This window comes from Apodemus sylvaticus, chromosome 8, assembly GCF_947179515.1.
Source record: "Apodemus sylvaticus chromosome 8, mApoSyl1.1, whole genome shotgun sequence".
Classification (NCBI taxonomy): Eukaryota; Metazoa; Chordata; class Mammalia; order Rodentia; family Muridae; genus Apodemus; species Apodemus sylvaticus.
Genome location: NC_067479.1, coordinates 90,789,660 through 90,805,515, shown reverse-complemented (window position 1 = coordinate 90,805,515; position 15,856 = coordinate 90,789,660). Strand labels below are relative to the sequence as shown.

At 46.1% G+C, this 15,856-nt stretch overlaps 1 protein-coding gene and 1 pseudogene across 2 annotated transcripts in view; one reads left to right on the top strand and one right to left on the bottom strand.

The window, feature by feature from the left end:
* The window catches only part of Arhgef3 (Rho guanine nucleotide exchange factor 3), a 292,328-nt gene that overhangs the window by 173,589 nt on the left and 102,883 nt on the right, over positions 1–15,856 (bottom strand). The window lies entirely within an intron of this gene.
* On the top strand, positions 14,452–15,456 carry LOC127690548 (glyceraldehyde-3-phosphate dehydrogenase-like; annotated as a pseudogene).

Below are 15,856 nucleotides of genomic sequence, written 5' to 3'. Positions count from 1 at the left end.
TAGGGGCTGGTTTGCCACAATAAAAAGTCATTATAAGGCCAAGTATAATGGCACATGCCTTGAATCCCAGCATTCAGATGGCAAGGCAGATGGATCTCTGCATTTGAGGCCAGCCTGGTCAACACAGTGAGTTCCAGGGACAGCCAAAGCTACATAGAGAAACCCTGCTTCAAAAGAAGAAGAGGAGAAGGAGAGAGGAGGAGGAAGAGAAGGAGGAAGAGGAAGAATAAGAGGAAGGGGAGGGAAAATACAAATTTTCAAGAGTAGTAACAATGGTTGGGCTATTTCTTTTTAAAAAATAAAGATTGATTTACTTATTTTAGGTATGTGAGTACAATGTCACTGTCTTCAGACACACCAGAAGAGGCCATTGGATCCCATTAGAGATGGTTGTGGGTCACCATGTGGTTGCTAGAATTTGAACTCAGAAGAACTTCGGAAGAGCACTGAGCCATCTCTCCAGCCCCCCCCCCTTTTTTTAAAGATTTATTTTTATTTTATGTATGTGAGTACACTATAGCTTCAGACATACCAGAAGAGGGCATTGGATCCCATTACCCATGGTTGTGAGCTACCATGTGGTTGCTGGGAATTGAACTCAGGACCTCTGGAAGAGCGGTCAGTGCTCTTAACCTCTGAGCCATCTCTCCAGCCCCCAGGGTATTTCTAATAGGAATAGGAATCTGTACAAATAGCTGTTTCTGGTGTTAGTGTATATACATACACATATATGATCTTCATATATAGCAATATAGTTATCTATTAAATACAATACATAACATTATATAATGTAGTAATCATGCTTTCCTTATCATCCTCTTTAACCTAATATATGAATTTGTTGGGGCTAGGATCTGGTTCTGTCTGCTTGCCTGGATGCACTAGGCCCCCCAGGTTCAATCAGTCCTCAGTACCACACAACTAGGTGTGATGGTACATGTCTAATTCCACCACTCCAGAAGTACAGGCAGGAGGATCAGAAGTTGAGAGTCAACTTTAGCTACAGAGTGCATTTAAGGCAAGCTTGATACATGAGACTCTGTCTCAAAGAAGGGGTGGATCTTGGAAGAGAACCCCAAGAACAGGCATCTGGGGAATGCTGGCATTGTGATTTCCTACCATTGTCAGGTACAATGTTGGGGTGATCTAATCCAGACCCTAATACCTGAAATGCCACACATGAGCTACAGGCTTGGGAGAATCACCCACTATGTAAGACCTTGATTTCCTGTCCCCATGAAAGCAATATCACCTTCTCACACTGCACATGGCTGTGTGCATTTTCACAGAAGTCTTTTCAACAGCCCCTTGAATCACAAACAGTTATGAGGCACATTTTACAAAAGAGAAAATCTAAGCCTCAGCGACATTAAACAGTCACCAAAGAGCACTCAGCCTGTCTGACATGCAGGCCTTCTGACTTGTGTCATGGACCCTTACTAGGCTTCCTTGTTTGGAATGACTCTGCATAGCCGGCATTATGTGGGATGCTTGGCTGGATCATGGCTGCCTCATCACTATGGCAACCTCTGGGGCAAGAACTGGAGGACACTGGGGTTCAGAGAGGCTGAGTTCCTGGTCCATTGCCACAGAGCTGTGAGCAGCAGCCTCCGCATAGCTGCCACTTCCACTCGGGCGAGGACGGCTCTGCAATGCCTTTGCCATGTCCTTTGAGCACCATGGCCCCCCTGATACTTCCCACTTGGAAGCCCAGAGCGGCTGGTTCTGTACCAGAATAATGACTGGGATGGAAGAGGGAGGGAGCAAGACCACAGTACAAAGAATGATCACTGCAGACTGATTTGCATCATCAATCTGCAACGTGTCCAAGGCTCCGTGTGATCCCTGCTTACCCTCTGCTTAAATCACGTGAAGATGTGTAATGAGCAACAACATTGTGGGGTTGGGAAAGCACCTGAAAACAACTCCCCAAAACACACTGTAGTGGTCTAAATAAAAATGGCCCCCACAGATCCATAGGGAGTGGCACCATTGGGAGGTGTTGTGTGAGTTGCTGTGGTCATTGCATGTGTCTTTTCACAGCAATGGAAACCCTAACTAAGACACACACCCACAAGTGACAGGGGATGAAGTGATATGTAAACCCTAGAGAGATCAAATTCTCTGCTCATGATGAGGAATAGCCAGGACTGTGGACAGGCAGGAACCCTTCAATAAGGCCGCCCAGGTAGGAAGTGCCACAGACCGCATGTGGCCCAGTGGGAGGGTGGTGTGGGCTTCCTCACTCCTTTGCCACAAACTGACATCTGGTGCCAGAGTCCCATGCTCCGGTGAGGTAGCTTTGCTGTCCAGCACAGCACGGGCTAACCCCTCAGGGTCACCAAAAGGAAGGCTATTCTGTACATACTAGAAAGAATGTGACCCCTGCATCGGAGAAGCGGGACTTCTGTGAAATGCAGACACTGATTTGGGCAAGGAGGGCCCAAGACTCTGCAACTTTAACCAGCCCCAGGTCATATTTCTCCAACTCTAGGGAGAGCATTTTGAGAACCCAGCAAAGAGGCTTAGGAAGATCACCTCTCTATGTTTCATATTGCCTTGTTTCTGCAATCTCAGCAATAAGTGGTGTCTTCTAACAGCTAAAAACTGAGCTAGAGCCCTGTATGTCCTTAAAGCTCAGGACTGTGGATGCTCATGAGAGCCTCAGAACTTCTGAATGATCTCCTTTAGTCAGTGGGATAGCCAGTGTTACTGGATGATACAGCAGTTTCCCTGTCAAGCATACATAACGCCCTGTGCTGATTCCCAGTACTACCTAAAGCAGCACCGCAGTGCACAGCTATGGTCCCAGCACTGGGAAGGTGGAAGGTTCAAGGTCATCGTGCCTTCATCCATCAGCGCTTTCAGTCAGGGTTGTCCCGCACTCATTTGGATGACCATCTCAATGCAGGCATAACTATCCCTGACACTGGGTCACCTGCTCAGTGAGCTCACCAGCAGCGACAGGGTCCTCTTGAGGACTTGTGCACCTCCACACCTGTCACAGATTATATTTTCCTCTTGTGACAGACATTTCAACAAAAGTACATAGCAGACCCATACCAATTTTTAATGGCTGGGGCCAGTTGCCAGTGCGATCACACAAATAGCGGAAAGGGAATTGTTTGCAGCGGCTCTTCACGAGGGCACCATAACCCAGCAGGCCAGAAGAAATGCGGCAGCAACTGTATGCAACAGTAGCACACACAACTAACTCACAAACAGGCAGTAATGTTCTTCATTTCTCCAAACTAGAGAACAGAGATTCGGCTCCAGAAACAACTCCAGAGTCAAGGTTGAGAAACAGGAGGCAGCTTAGGGGAAGACTCGGTAACAGAGCTATTTCTTCTGACAGATGACTGTGAGCTCAGGTCTTGGGAGTGATTGTTCACTCAAATTGCTAAAACAAAATTCAGTGAGATACTTAGAATCTCTTCATACTGCCTAAGGACTTCTTTGAGTTCAGCAGCAAAAAGTATTTCTTACTAGTCTGGGGCTAATCACGTGAAATTACTTACAAAATATAACAGACAGCTTAAGCTATTCAGTGCAAGCAGATGAGTGGAAGGAACGGCCTTTACTGAGGTGAGAGATGAGGTTCAGGGGCCATTCTCAGAGGAGGTGATCTGATGAGCCACATCAGGATGACAAAGGACAGGACACAGAAAAGTCACTTCCTGAACCACAGGTGTCAGGAAGAGAAAAGTGAACTGGGGACAGGTATTTTAGTGACACACATATGCTGGGCTTCTTAGTCACTCTAAATGATGAGATGAGTATGTTTTTTTAAAGATGAGGGGAAAGCCTGGGAGAACAGACAGTGGCAAACATTATTATGTTTCAGCAGCAAATGTTGCTTCTGAACACTAGGAAGGTGTTTTAATCTCAACTTCAAGCCTTCTCTTCCTGCGAAGTCTTAGAAACTGCTGATAAACTTTTGGTGGCTAGTAGAAGTCTTTCCTAAGGAAAAAAGATACATTAGACTTTAATCACACAAGTCCTGTGATGAGACACAATATACCACAGAGTGAAAAGTACTTTTGTGAGGTTTTTTTCCCTTCGTCTTTCTTTCTTTTTCTTCTTCTTTCTTTCTTAAAGCCAAGTGCCATGGTTAGTTTTCATTGTCAATTTGACACATTTCAAACTACCTGGGATGAAAATCACACTGAAAAGTTTTCTAGATCAAGTCTAGATCAGGTCTGCCCATGGGCATGTTTACTGGGGACTGTCGTGTTCTTTAATTAAATCAGAAGTGCCATCCACTGTGGGCAGCACCATGCTCTAGGCTCGGGTCCTGAACTGTGAAAGGCAGTCAAGCAGTGCGTATATATGCATTTATTTCTCTCAGCCTTTGTCAGTGAAGACGATGTGACAAGCTGTCTCAAGTACATCCTCCTGCCTTCACGGTTATAACCAGGACCTGGGAGCTGAAATAAACCCTTCCTCCCCTCCACTGCTATCTGTCTGGCAATTTTATCACAGCAACAGAAATGGCACTTGATTGCTAAATATCCTTTGCCACCCATGCTACAATTCCTATTCCAAATGCTCCCCAAAGGCCTACATGCTGAAGGCTTAGCACACAAACTGACACTGTTGAGAGGTGGGAGACTGGCCATGAGCCAGCACCCACAGGAAGGAAGTTAAGTCCTTGGGGGGGACATTGCAACCCTGCCCACCTCCCCACCCCACCCCACCCCACCCCACCCACGACTCTCTACTTCCTGGCTACCATGAGGTGAGCTGCAACCTCTGGCTCACGGCCCTGTCATGGTTCCCTGTGCTGCTATACAAATAGCCTATAGCATCAGGAGCAGGGAGACGCAGCCACCCCAGGAATCAGTAAAAGCCTTACCTTTCAAAAAAAGTTGTTTACCTCAGATATTTATCCTGCTGGCAGAAAGCTGACCATTACAATTCCTAAATTCCTAATACAAGGTTTTATAATCTGTAGCCCTCTACATTTCAAGTTATCACATACAATAAAGACTAATTCTGTAAGTGAAGAAAAATGGCACTTTGAGCTGTTTCTGGGACTGTTTAGTTAATGGTTTTGTCATTAAATACGTAGACTTCAGTTAGATCCCCAGCATGTACTCTTTAAAAAGCCAGTGCAGTGGGGTGTGCTCACATAGCCCTGACGCTCGGCAGATGGACAGGCAGATTCCAGGCCTTGGGGCCAGCTAGACTAGCCTGACGTGCCAACTGCAGACTAGTGACAGACCCTGTCTCAAAAAACAAGGTGGAAGCCAGGCATGGGTTTAAACCCTGGGCTTGGGGCAGAAGCAGAAGAATCTTTGTGAGCTTGAAGCTAGCTTGATCTATAAAGCAGGTTCTAGGTCAGCCTTGGCTACACAGTACCGCCCTATTGCCCCTCTCCCCCCAAAAAAGCAAGATGGACAGTTCCTGAAGAATGACACCTATGATTGACATCTGATCTCGCATGCATGTGTATATATATACACACACCCCACACACACACATGCATTCATGCACTCGCGTGCATGCATATTTTTGCTCCAATTCTTAAACTGATCTACTGAGTGTTTCCTCAATACCAAAGCGATCTTTGATCCCTCAAAACAAATTGACAATTTTTCCCACATCAAACCCACAAACATTAGAACATGTAGTCAGTGACACAGCAGAGAGATAAGCAAAATAAATACCAAACTGAGACAACCACAAACTTCACAAGATGCATTAAGACCGAATTACCACAAATCAACACCTATCAGATGGAACATACGGGAAATATTCCAGAATGGGTCTGGGCTATATTTAACATTCAGTCAATAGCTTATAACACAAGAAGCATTCTATGCTCAGCATATCCCCATGTGTATCAACTATCTCTTTTTCTTTTGTCTTTTCTTAAATTTAATTTTATTAATTTTTTAAAGATTAATTTATTTTATTATGTATATGAGTACACTGTCGCTGTCTTCAGACACATCCAAAGAGGGCACCGAATTCCATTACAGATGGTTGTAAGCCACTATGTGGTTGCTGGGATTTGAACTCAGGACCTGGACCTCTAGAAGAGCAGTCAGTGCTCTTAACCACTGAGCCACCTCTCCAGCCCCCCCCCCTTTATTTTTTTTAAGGATTTATTTATCTATTTCATGTATATGAATACACTGTAGCTCTCTTCAGACACACCAGAAGTGGGCATTTAGATCCCATTACAGATGGTTGTGAGCCACCATATGTTTGCTTTTCTTTTGTCTTAACACACACACACACACACACACACACATACACACACAAACACACACTGAGCGAGAAAGCAAATTATTGACTCTGTCTGAACCCAGGGTCTGAATCTATTACTTAAAGAGGAAAGATAGTGTGTGTATGTGTGTGTGTGGGGGGGGGAGTTTTCTACTATACTAGAAATCTAGAGAGAGTAAGGATGCCCTCTGCATGTTCCTTTCCCAGGTAGATCACCCCTCAGCAGTGCGGCCCAGAGGAATGGCCTATGGTTGTGAGATCCCAGCCTGAGAAGCTAGGCAAGAAAGGGCCAGCCTGTTCAGTTCTTAATCACAGACCCATGACAAACTGATATCAATTATTTAACCTAATCCCCATAAGAACCTGGGACATTTCAGCGAGGGAGCATGAGTCTTAGAGAAACTGATCGCCTACCCAGACGGTCAAACGGCAGACCCACTTGGATTTGATTCTCCGACTAGAGATAAATGGGTCAAGCCTGGAACCCTTTTAAGAGCTGACCAGAAGGCAGCTGGCGAAGACCAGAGAGCTGAGTGACCAATCAGAACTTCCATGGGCCAAGCAAGGCAGACAGAGCTGGCACCGTCACGGACCCACCACGTACACACAGGACAATAACCCAGGTCCCCACAGCTGAGTGTTCTTTTACAAAGCCATCACTTTCTAGGGACAGTAGAGCACATGTTCTTTGCACAGAGCTCCACCAAAATAGATGCATGGAATCGGCAGTGCAGCTCACCCCTGCGCAGAGCCTTGGCTGCCTGCATCTGGTCACAGAGCACAGTGGCTTCAGATTAACAAGCAACCCACTGTGCCTGAGAATGGGAAGGCGGCAGCAGCAGGACGTTTCTTCCCCCAGGGGCTCAAACGTGAAGCAAACTGCACCCTAAACTACCAGTTCATAAGAAATATAAAGGACAGGAAGACAGATTAAAGACACCGTAGGGTAGATGTGTACACACATACACACACACACACACACACACACACACAAACCAATACATTGACACACATGAGACAAGTATTTACCAGTTGAATATGAGTGGTATGACATATCTATAAGCAACTGGTCTGATCTTTTCAAAACATTCTACAAAGTCATAAAGAGGGTAGGGAATAGGAACTATCTGGAATAACACAGACTTAAGAAACCACATAACAAAATCATAATCCTTGATTAGATTAAAAACTAAGGAAAAAATTCCCATGGGATGCACCAGCCAATCCCAAGAGGTGCATGGGAGACCTTCCGGGAGAGGCAGCCAGCATCAGAACTTTGCTGGATTTGAGGATAACATAGCCAGGATCCTTATTCTAGGCATCAATGTATCTGCAACTGTGTTATTCTCAGGAATCAGCAAAATAAAGCCGATCCGTGTCCACAGTTAAGGGCAATAAGTAAGCAAACACTGGCCGCTGATGGTTCTGGACGACAACGAGTGCTCACCGTCCTTGCCCACTGTCCTCGCCCCCAGCTTCCCACCGTCATGATGATTTATAATAAAATGCTGATAACACCGCACGCATCGGAGTGACGATTATGCTAAAGCCCCTAGGATGGGACCAAGTGAATCCTTCCTCTCAGTAAGCCACACTCAGTAAGCCACACTCAACGCTCCCTCCTCTACTGCTACGGCAAGTATGGTAGGTGTGTGCACCTTTAGCTTAGCGCCAGACAAAGCCTGGTGTTAGGATACACACTGTACAGAGAACCATGGCATAGTCCAGAATTCTCAAGAAGATTTCAGAGGAAAAAGCAGTTACACACATGCCATTGAATACCTGTACTGAGTCACACAGTTTTCTTCCATCCCTCCTGCAGTAAGGTTTAGGTAAACTCACATAAATTAAAATGTATAGCTCATACTTCTCTTAACACTGAGCTATGCTTTTAAACAAACCTTTCTCTGTCCATTAAAAAAATAATAATAATCAGCCTTGTTCCCCCCCCCCTTTTTTTCCTAACTGGGATGTTAGATCCAATCAAGCCCAGGGACACAGAAGGCTGGGGACATTGCGCATTAGCAGTCTTCTGACGTACAGAATGTTCCTTCTATGCTGAATGTGTGTGAGGCAAGCAGTCGGGAACTAATGGCACACGCTGCTGCGCCAGTGTCAAAGCCAGCTGGTTCCACTGCCAGAGCCACCTGCGAGTGGGCGGGAACAATCACGCACAAAAAAATCCGCTGGCCTAGGACTTGGGAGATCTGCAGAGCTGGGTGGCAAGGGAGTCTGGCTGGTGGATGCCAATGAGCCCAGAACGCAAGCGAGAGAGGAATTTCATTACCACACTTACATAAGCCCATCCACTAAAAATGGCCCCGGCGCAATCACACGGAAGTCAGATTTGACTTCAGAGCAGATACGTGTCACTTATAGAAGGCTACTTGCATATACTATGTATACGTAAATGGCTAGTAAGTAAAATATATGTGCTAAACTCATATGAAAGGAGCAAAAGACATTTAACACCCATGAGGCACCAGCCCTTAAAGTACCATGTATACACATGAAGTATACACAAGACTTAGGAGGTCGTTAGGCACAAAATTCAAAGGCACACCTTATCCATAGGAGGCCCACAGCGCCAGCCCATGCTGGCTCTGTGTGCCTTCTACCAGGAAACAAGTGAAAGAGAAATTCAGCAGCAATGTCTTCAGCTAAATGGCAAAATGCAGCTACTGACCTAATAGAGGTGTCCCCAGATCAGTCTGTCTGCCCCTTAGGAAGGAAAGGTGCAATGGGAGTGAATAAGCGGTTTCTCATTTTAGGCCAGGCTGGCCTCCTGTGGCAATCCTCCTGTCTTGGCCTCCCGGGTGCTAGGATAATAGACATGAGCTGCTAGGCCCAACTGTGTCTGAATCTCTGATGTAAGCTTGGGGCAGCGGTCCAGGGAGGCTTCTGTATATGGGCTTCTTGCTTGAACTTTGAGGAGGCAGTTTAAAGGGCACTGGTGACTCTGAGTCTGACCCATCGATGGACCACAGTGATCAAGAAAGCCAAGGGACAGGACCGTAGCCGGCTCCCATTCCCAGATTCTGACATGGGCAGAAAACAGGGAAAGTAGACACACTGTGAGGAAAGGAGACTGAACGGGAAGTTTCTTCTTTAGAGGGGGAAATTTCCCTTGGTTCCTTGGGATAGCAAGATCACTGCCATACTGGAGGCTAAATTTTATTAAAATAAAGAATAAAAAGTTCTATGAAATGTGTATGATAAACCACATTGCCGTACGAGTCTGGTGGTTGGGCAGTCTTCTGTTAAAAAGCCTGGCCAAATGCCAACACTTTCGGATAGTCTAGAAACAGCCTTACACCTTTTCAGAACACAACCTTCAGGGCCTGCTATTACTTTGACATGAGACTACTGCAGATTTATGTACACTTGCTGAATCAGATATTCTTGCTTCCTGTAAACAGCCAGGAGTGAAAGAAATCAAATCAGTTTCTGAATGAATGGCTTCTATTCCAAGAAGAAAAGTTCAGATTTTAGGGCCTCATGAAGTCAGAGCTCAGGAATGGGGACAACTGTACTTCTACTTTATAAGGAGAAATGGGGGGGGGGGGGGGCTGGAGAGATGGCTCAGCGGGTAAGAGCACTGACTGCTCTTCCGAAGGTCCTGAGTTCAGATCCCAGCAACCACATGGTGGCTCACAACCATCCGTAAAGAGATCTGATGCCCTCTTCTGGTGTGTCTGAAGACAGCTACAATGTACTTACATATAGTAATAAATAAATCTTTAAAAAAAAAAAAAAAAAGAAATGAGCGATAACTTCCGAGAACAAGAATTGTTGGCCCAGTGCCTCCTCTCTTTTCTAGAAACTAAACCCCCATCCCCTTCCCCCTACCTTCTAACCCTACCCCGTCACCCCTCCCACCCCATCTATTATTATGGGTAACAGTAAGCGCATCAATAGGAGGAACAGAGCAACCCTATCTTCTGGCCACTGATGGTTGGTTCAGGAGTATCCACCTAACAAAGCTAGACCAGTGAGAACTAGAAACTCTGGGTTCGGTGTGTGGGAGGATGGGCTATGTCTCTGAACATGGATGCATTTCCAGTCTGGGGAAACTGGAAGAAGTCTGTGTGTAGAGCTGCTGTGCCAATGGCAGAGAAGAGGCAGGTTCTAGAAACTTCTTAATTCCTATATCATACTTTGAAAAATTCCTCTATCTGTGCATGTTTGAAACCCTGTCTTCTGGGCTGAGGAGATGAACTTGGACGTCACGGTGCTTGCTGGACAAGCGTGAGGACTTTAGTTTGATTCCCAGAACTCCTGTAAAAAGCCAGGCATGGTAGCACGCACTCGTAATCTCTGTATTGGGGAAGGAAAGACAGGCGGAACACTGGTTAGCCAGCCAGCTGAGGCAAATCTGCAAGATCTAAGACAGAGCAAGACCCTGTAACAAAACTAAGCAAAGGTGGATGAGCCCAAGGAACAACACTTAGGCAGTATTCTGGTATACACACACACACACACACACACACTGCTTAAACAAATTTAAATTAATTTTTAAAGTTATTTTTGTGTATTATCATTCCAGAAGGGTGCATTAGCACACACGTGAAGGGCAGAGAAGAACCGTGAAATGAGTTCTCTTCTCCCAAGGGTCCCAGGTATCAAAGTCAAGGCCTCAGGCTTTCAACACAAGCCCCTTTAACTCACTGGGCCTTCTTGTCAGTCCCCAATTTAAATTCTGTCACTCTCAGCTACAATTCCCTAATTAGCCCAAAGTCCAAGCAGCCTTTACCCTCAGATTAACTGGAGTGATAGCTACATATGACAAACAAAGTAATCCAGCAAGCCAGGCACAATCTGTAGATGCAGCACCAGAGTCTGCTACAACCCCACAGGTCAGGAGCGCGGGCAAAATTACCAAACCAAGCCAAACCAGCACAAAACAAGAAGACAAAAGCTTGACTCTAGAGATGAGCTACCATGTGCCTGCCACAGTCTGGCGTCAGTAAGCCAAGGACATGGCTTCCCCGCCCAGGAATTAGCAGCTATACCCAGAGTTACTGCCCCCATTAAAAGACATCTCACATCAAAAAGACATCCATTAAACACGTGTCTCTAGACAAGGGTGCCTGGGTGGTAAGGAGCTAATGTTTTCTGCACACTTACCTCAGTAGAAGGCGTTATTCAGGACACCGTGCACCATTACCAAGCCTCGGGTTTTAAAGATGGCCTTATCATCTGTCCCATAAGGACTTGATGCTGATGTGTTTAGTCTGAAGTCCTTGCCCTGTCACGCTGATCACAAAGCATGTGGCTTTATCACTTAGGTCTCTGTTATAGTGGCCAAGGCCTGTCTACCAGACTAGAGTCTGGACTATCCAGGGTCAGTCTAAGAAAAATGCTCAAACCGGGAGTGGGTATGGTGGCTTCCCTGGGCTCTCAGAAGGAGTAGAGGGAAGATGCGGACATATGTCTTTGGGCATAGGAGAAGCAGGTCCTTTCTGTATACCCAGATTGTATCAGTCTTGAGAGGCCTTGTACAACGTCAGTGAATCGGGTCCTCTGGGGACACCCGAAACTTGGTTAAATATACCCCCCTTGCTTATAGAAGATCTGATTGTGGAAAATATTTTTTAATTATCACGCTTATTCCTTTTGCTAATTATGGATGCAATACTTTTCCTCTCTAGAAAAGTCCTACATGAGAAAAAGCATGCAGTCAATACCAGAGCTGTCAAAGTTCTCACCCATCTCAGACTGTCAATCAAGGCCAGTGGCTTCCACAATCCTTTCCTATGCGTGGACACATGTGTCATCTCTCTTCAAACTTAGACTATTTCTTCTCGCTTTTCATCATGAACAAATTAATTAAATGTAGTTATATATCTGGTACTGCACACTCACACTGTATACTTTACATCATATGCACATGTATACATTCACACTACTGAGAGCACAGGCTCTGAGGCCAAACTGATTTGTTTAAAAGCTGGACCCAGGGCAAGCAGGATAGCTCAGTGGGTAGAGGCCCTGACCAACAAGTCAGATGATCTGAATCTGACGCTTCAGACCCATAGGGTACAAGGAAAGAACCGACTCCCTTGACATCCTGTGCACTGTTGTGCTCTGACATCCAAGGGTGCTCTTTTGCATGCATGCATGCGCCCCTCCCATGCCACATAGACAATAAATAAATAAATAAATAAATAATGTAATTTAAGCAGACTGGACCTTCTGTCTCATCACTGTGGAACTCAGGGGTACTTCTGGTTTTATTCTTGTCACCTGAGAACTGGGGATAAGAACAGGATTGGCGGGGGGGAGGGTGGCAGTGGTAGAGAGATGGCTCAGTGGAAGAGCACTGACTGCTCTTCCAGAGGTCCTGAGTTCAATTCCCAGAAACCACATGGTAGTTCACAACCATCTGTAATGGGATCTGATGCCCTCCTCTGGTGTGTCTGAGAGCTACAGTGTGCTCATAAGTAAAATAAATAAATCTTAAAAACAAACAAACAAAAAAAAAAAAACAGGATCGGCCAAACTGGCTGCTAGAGCAGAACTGCTTATTCTAACTCCTTCAGCTTTTCTATAAGGTCCTCAAATTTGCATCATGCCTGTGCCAAAGTCCTTTTTATATCTGGAAAGTTGGTATGAGATAACTAACATAGATATTTTTCCTTGCAAATAACATTCTATGGCAACAATGTTCCACAACATTGGTCCTTAGGACATGGGGGTGCTGGAGTGGAGTAAAGTTAGTTGGAGTCCAAGCATTAGCTTATGATTGGTGGTCACAGAGGCAAGTTCCTTTCCTTTGTGAGGCACAGGCGCCTCCCAGGCATGCAGACAGGACCTCAACATAGATCATCACATCAGGAGTTGCTTACCTACTGTGAACTTTCAGACCATTAGGAAGAGCACTGTCCGGGTGGCCTCATCTCATCTGCTGAATTGGCTTTGAAGGTGGAAGGCATAGGGAGTGTGGCCTGTATGGACTAAAAGCAGCAAGGGCAGAGCACCAAGGCCTGGCAGCCCTGAGGAATGGGACTGAGACGTGGTTAGGCCTGGAAAGATGTCAGCCAAGTTTGACATTGTGACTTCTGTGCTATGAAACCCCAAACAGAAACCCTGCCCCTCCAGCCTCTTACTTCTACCATACAGAACTGAGCCGTGAATGGGTTTTACATCACCAGATTTAGGATAATTTGCTGCTCAATGATAGAAAGTCAACTTCTACTCTTGGGATTTGCTTTGGGTCAGACGCGAAAATGCTCTACCAAGCCTGGTGGGACTAACGGAGCCATTGCTGTCACTGCCGTGGTTACTATCACAGAATGGGACAGCAGCCTCTTCTTAAATATAGGGAGATGAAAGCCTTAAAAATAAAATTTGAGGAAATAAAACCATATTAAAGGGGATTCCGATTGCTAAAAGTTTGCAAGTAGAATATTCTCTGATCTCTAGCACTTTTAAAAGAGCATATTTTAACAATGACGTATTTGTTGGCCTTTGTATTTTATTTTATTGGGTTTTATCTGTTATGGGGTCTCAACACATTACTCACACTGGTCTCAAATTCCTAGTGATCTTCCTTCCTCAGTCTCCCCAGCTCCACTGGCGTGTGAGGATACACCCTGAGGTCCCTGTACCTGCAGGACAGGCCCTTTTTCAACTGAGCCATTTCCTCAACCCTTCCCTCATTTTTTTTTTTTTTTTGGATTTGTTTTTTCAAGACAGGGTTTCTCTGTGTAGCCCTGGCTGTCCTAGAACTCACTCTGTAGACCAGGCTGGCCTCGAACTCAGAAATCCACCTGCCTCTGCCTCCCAAGTGCTGAGATTACAGGCGTGCGCCACCACCTCCCGGCCCTTCCCTCATTTTTAAAATGAAAATATCACTCAGGTCTCAATATCCATGGGTTCTAAATCTACAGACTGGACCATGGATCAGAAATACGTGAGGGCTGGAGAGGTGGTTCAGTGATTAAGAGCACTGACTGTTCTCCAAGAGGACTACTAGGTTCAAGACGAAGGCTCCTACCCACACGGTGGCTCACAATCATCTGCAACCCCAGTCCCTGGGTATCTGAGGCCCTCTTCCAGGCTCTGTGGCACTGCACACACATGGTATATAGATAAGTACACACATCAACTAAAAACTAAAAAATAATTTTAAAAATATTTGAGGCTCTCTGCTCCTCCCTGTTCCAGAGACAGACACATCTCCTTGTGCATTGCCAGCCTCCTCCGGTAAACAAAATGGTGAACGTCGGTGTGAACAAATTTGGCTGTATTGGATGCCTGGTTACCAGGGCTACCTCCTGCTCTGCATCTGACAAAGTGGAGATTGGTGCCATCAATGACCCTGTCATTGACCTCAACTACATGGTCTACATGTTCCAGTATGACTCCTCCCATGGCAAATTCAATGGCACAGTCAAGGCTGAGAATGGGAAGCTTGTCGTCAACGGGAAGCCCATCGCCATCTTCCAGGAGTGAGATCCCACTAACATCAAATGGGCTGATGCTGGTGCTGAGTATGTCATGGAGTCTACTGGCGTCTTCACCACCATGGAGAAGACCAGGGCCCACTTGAAGGGTGAGGCCAAAAGGGTCATCATCGCCACCCCTTCTGCCAATGTCCCCATGTTTGTGATAGGTGTGAACCACGAGAAATATGACAACTCATTCAAGATTGTCAGCAATGTATCCTGCACCACCAACTGCTTAGCTCCTCTGGCTAAGGTCATCCGTGACAACTTTGGCATTGTGAAAGGGCTCATGACCACCATCCATGCCATCACTACTACTCAGAAGACTGTGGATGTCCCCTCTGGGAAGCTATGGCATGATGGCCGTGGGGCTGCCCAGAGCATCATCCCCGCATCCACTGGTGCTGCCAAGGCTGTGGGCAAGGTCATCCCAGAGCTGAATGAGAAGCTCGCTGGCATGGCCTTCCATGTTCCTACCCCCAAGGTGTCCATTAGAGGCTGACATGCTGCCCAGAGAAACCAGCCAAGTATGATGACATCAAGAAGGAGGTAAAGCAGGCATCCGAGGGCCCACTAAAGGGCATCCTGGGCTACACTGAGGACCAGGTTGTCTCCTGCAACTTGAGTAGTATCTCCCACTACTCCACCTTTGATGCTGGCTGGCATTGCTCTCAAGGACAACTTTGTAAAGCTCATGCCCTGGTATGACAATGAATACGGGCCAGCAACAGGGTCGTTGGACCTCATGGCCTACATGGCCTCCAAGGAGTAAGAAGCCCTGGACCTCCCACCCCAGCAAGAGAGCGGCCCTCGGCTGCTGGGGAGTCCCTGTCCCAACTCGGCCCCCAACACTGAGCATCTCCCTCACAATTTCCATCCCAGAACCACCACCCCTAATAACAGGAGGGCCTAGGGAGCCCTCCCCACTCTCTCGAATGCCATCAATAAAGCTCACTGCACACACACCCCAAATATTTGCAAACAGGAACAGCACCTAGAGTGAGCATCACCAGAATGTTTTTCTTGTCACTATTCCCTGAATGACCTTTTAATAAAATATTTCCATAGTGTTTATAATACTTTAGGTAACACAGAGATCCACAGACACGTTAATGTGTACAGGTGAACATGTACTTCTCACACACAGACACAGAGCATCCAGCGACTTGGAT